The sequence below is a fragment of the Saimiri boliviensis genome, chromosome 1, assembly GCF_048565385.1.
Source record: "Saimiri boliviensis isolate mSaiBol1 chromosome 1, mSaiBol1.pri, whole genome shotgun sequence".
Classification (NCBI taxonomy): domain Eukaryota; kingdom Metazoa; phylum Chordata; class Mammalia; order Primates; family Cebidae; genus Saimiri; species Saimiri boliviensis.
In genome coordinates, this window is record NC_133449.1 from 263,393,952 (window position 1) to 263,398,616 (window position 4,665).

A 4,665-nucleotide genomic window follows, 5' to 3' on the forward strand; every position below is an offset into this window, starting at 1 on the left:
TCCGGAGTAGCTGGGATTACAGGCACGCGCCACCACACCCAGCTACTTTTTTGTATTTTTAGTAGAGACGGGGTTTCACCATGTTGACCAGGATGGTCTCGATCTCTCGACCTCGTGATCCACCTGCCTCGGCCTCCCAAAGTGCTGGGATTACAGGCTTGAGCCACCGCGCCCGGCTCAGAATCTGTTATTTCTTTACATGCTTTAAGAAATTTCTTTATTGGCCGGGTGCGGTGGCTCACGCCTATAATCCCAGCACTTTGGGCTGGGAGGCCGAGGCAGGTGGATCACGAGGTCAAGAGATCGAGACCATCTTGGTCAACAAGGTGAAACCCCGTCTCTACTAAAAATACAAAAATTAGGCGGGCGTGGTGGTGCACACCTGTAGTCCCAGCTACTGGGGAGGCTGAGGCAGGAGAATTGCTTGAACCCAGGAGGCGGAGGTTGCGGTGAGCCGAGATCGTGCCATTGCACACCAGCCTGGGTAACAACAGTGAAACTCTGTCTCAAAAAAAAAAAGAAAAGAAAAGAAAAAAAAAGAAATTTCTTTACAAGCCGGGCGTGGTGGCTTGTAAAGAAGCCATAATTTCTTTATGTAAGAAATCCTTTATGTAAGAAATTCTTTCTGTAAGAAATTTCCTTACGTACTTTAAATTTGAAAAGTAAAAATATATAATACCTATTCACATTTTTACCAGGCATTTTTGGATTAGTTGCACTATTAACATTGAAAAAAGAAAGTATTTTAAAAGTTGAGTCATAATTTCTCATAACATACTAAGTCACCATCAAATCAGATTGTCTTACAGCCTCAGTCCCAACTACTTGTTTGGCTGAAAGTATGTGAAAGTCATATGGATTACCAATACCACCCTGCAATGCAAGGGATTAGTTCTGTCACAACAAACTGAAAAGCATATAGCTAAGATAAGTGTAACTGCTAAATATTTTGTTACTTCAACTTTTAAAGCAATATCTATAAATTCCGTTTCCCAGCTTACCAGGTGGGCAAAACGGTACTTATAAGAATAAAGAAATTGTCTCCTGAACATGATGCATACCTCCAAACCCACAGAAGAAAATATGTGGTATTTACCCAATGCTTTCAAAGTGTAGTGAGCATAATAATCACTTCTGTATTGAAGAATTGACATTTTTGGCTGCTAGTCACCCAGTCTCTCTCTTTATTAGCACCATGTGCTGGATTGTCTGTTTTCGACTTGGGCAGTAAAGCACCAGGTCTCAGGCCCTATGCAGAAAAGACTTAACATAGCAAGCCTGAGACTGCTGCCTTAAAACATCCTGCTTGGAAAGTTGGCTTTGGATTGCTGTCTGGGGACCTGGATTTTGAGAGGATTTCCAACATTCCCAGAACTGATAAGAATGGCTCGCTGTGCCTAGACTGTTTGTACAAACAATATGATTTACATTGAACATCTGCTTTACTCTAGAAGTCGGGAATGTTGGTTCATGCTAGGCAGAGGGTACTTATTTGACCAGTCCTCAATAAAAACCCCGGGCACTAAGTCTCCAACACACTGCCTTGGGAAACAACATTTCAAATGTGCTGTCATAAATCGTTGCTGGAGGAATTAAGTATGTGTGTGACTGTACTGGAGAAGAATTATTGGAAGTTTGTACCTGGCTTCCTCTGGACTTCACTCATTGTGCCTTTTCCTTTTGCTTGTTTTGCTTTGAATCTTTTCACCATAACGAATCATAGCTATGAACATGACTACATGCTGAATCATGTCAGTCCTGCTAGCCAAATCATCAAACCTGGAATAGCCTTGGGGACCCCCACACAAAGGGAAAACAACACATCCCAGAATCTTTTTTTCTATAGGGTTAGAATTGGCCAATGAAAGAAATTGTGCAGCATTTGGAAAACAAGCACCACACAGAGGTTATTACTCTCAGAAAGTTCCAGCAGTCAGATGTGGTAATGGACAGACACAAATATATTCAGTGGATCACAGACAATTCTTACTTTTCTACTCTAAACTCATATCACCTGCTGACTTCATTGTTTGTATTAGTCCATTTTCAGACTGCTATAAAGACATACCTGAGCCTGGGTAATTTAATTTATAAAGAAAAGAGGTTTGACTCACCGTTCTGCCTGTCTGGGGAGGCCTCAGGAAACTTACAATCACGGTGGAAGGGGAAGCAGGCACATTTTCCATAGCAGCAGGTGAGAGAGCAAGCAAGAGCATGAGACCTCATTCACTATCATAAGAACAGCATGATCCAATCACCTCCAGCTGGTACCTCCCTCGACATGTGAGGATTATAGAGATTAGAATTCGAGATGAGATTTGAGTGAGGACACAGAGCCAAACTAAATCACTGTTCAATTCCACCCCCAAGCACAATACCAAGCCCTTGGCTCCTGGTCTGCATAGGTAGAAGCTTCCACAAAGGCAGTGGCTTCCACATATCTCTCCATAATCTCCCAGATGCTATCCCACTTGAAAACCATATATATACAGTTTCTTGCACTTTTCACTCTCGACTGTATACGCAACAAAGACAAATATATAAAAAGGCAAGTACAAGAATGTATGACTAAGATCCCCTGCTCCTAAATGACAAGTTATTGGTGTCAGGTATTTTATTTCTTTCCTTTTCAAACCCTAAAATTAAAATACTTTTATTATTAAGGGCAGAGTGTTTTTGTTTAAATTTGTCTACATGTTTTACCAATTTCTTTACTCTTATTCTTTCTTGTATCTCAGACTGTCATTCCAATGCCACTTTCTTATTCTTTAAGTACACATAATAAAGTTAATTTAGTCAAGTCTTGTGGTAAGTGTTCCCATTTTTTATTGATGCATAATAATTTACATATTTCGTGGGTACATGTGAGTATTTGTTACATGTCTAGAATATGTAATTATCAAGTAAAAGTATTTGTGGTATCAATCACCCTGAGTATTTGTGAGTTCTGTTTCACAAACATTTCAAGTCATCTCTTGTAGCTACTTTGAAATACACAATACATTGCACTAACTGTAGTCACCCTACTCTGCTATTGAAAATCAGAACTTATTTCTTCTAAATCACTGTATGTTTGCACCCACTCACCAATCATTCTTGATCACCCTCCCTCCCATCCACACACCCTCCCCAGCCTCTGGTATCTATCATTCTATTCTTTATCTCCATGACATCAACTTTTATAGCTCCCACATATGGGTGAGAACATACAATATGTGTCTTTATATGCCTAGCTTATTTCATTTAACATCATAACCTCCAGTTCCACTCATGTTGCTGCAAATGACATAATTTTATCCCTTTTTACGGCCAAATAGTATTCCATTGTTTATATATACCACATCTTTCTTTATTCATTCATCTACTGACAGACAGTTAGGTTGATTCCACATCTTTGCTATTGTGAATAGTGCTATAATAAATACAAAGGTACAGATATTCCTTTGGTATACTGATTCCCTTTCCTTTAAATAAATACCCAGTGTGAGCTTACTGGATCATATAGTAGCTCTATTTTTTATTTTTTGAGAAATCTCTATACTGTTTTACATACTCAATGTACTAACTTACATTCCCACCAACAGTGTAAAAGAGTTCTCTTTTTTTCTACATCCTCACCTGCATCTATTTTTTTTTGTCTTTTTTTAAATAATAATCATTCTAACTGGGGTAAGATGATATCTCATTGTGGTTTTGATTTTTCATTTCCCTGATAATTATGGATGTTGAGCATTTTTTATAAACCTGTTGGCCATTTGTATGTTGTCTTTTGAGAAATGTCTACTCGTGCCCTTTACCCACTTTTTAATGAGATTGTTGGGTTTTTAAAATTGAGCTGACCACGCCTCCTCCAAGTCCCAGTGAGTTCGCATGCAGCTGTGTTCGACTCCAGCTGCCTCTTCAGCTAGGGATGGATCCCAACTGCTCCTGTGCCACCAGTTACTCCTGCACCTGAGCCGGCTCCTGCAAGTGCAAAGAGCACAAATGCACCTCCTGCAAGAAAGGCTGCTGCTCCTGCTGCTCTGTGGGCTGTGCCAAGTGTGGCCAGGGCTGCATCTGCAAAGGGGAGTCAGACAAGTGCAGCTGCTGCAGCTGATGCCAGGGCAGCCCTGCTCCCATGTTTAAATAACACGACCCCTACAAACCTGGAGTTTTTAAAAATGTACAACCCTGACCCGTTTGCTACTTTCCTTTTTCTATGAAATAGTGTGAATGATAATAAAACAGCTTTGACTTGAAAAAAAAAATTGAGTTGTTTGAGTTCCTAGCATATTCTGGATATTAGTTCCTTGGTGGTCTGCAGATATTTGCTCCTTTCAACAAGTTGTCTCTTTATTCTGTTGATTGCTTTGCCATGCAGAAGTTTTAAGTGTAATATAATCCCATTTGTCTATTTTTGTTTCTGTTGTCTATGCTTTTGGGGTCTTAGCCATAAAATCTTTGTCTAGACCAATATCCTGAAGTATTTTCCCTAATGTTTTCTTCTAGTAGTTTTATAGTTTGGGATCTTACATTTAAGGCTTTAATCTGTCATGAGTTGATTTTTGTGTACAGTGAGAGATAAGGGTCTAGCTTCATACTTCTGTAAATTGTTACACAGTTTTCCAAGCACCATTTATTGAAGAAGTTGTCCTTTCCCCAGTGTAAGTTCTTAGTCAGTTGGTT

General features: G+C 39.7%; 1 pseudogene; it reads left to right on the forward strand.

Moving 5' to 3' along the window:
• The first annotated feature begins 3,910 nt into the window (after window positions 1–3,910).
• LOC101035029 (metallothionein-2 pseudogene) lies at window positions 3,911–4,096 on the forward strand (annotated as a pseudogene).
• The last annotated feature ends 569 nt before the right edge of the window (window positions 4,097–4,665 follow it).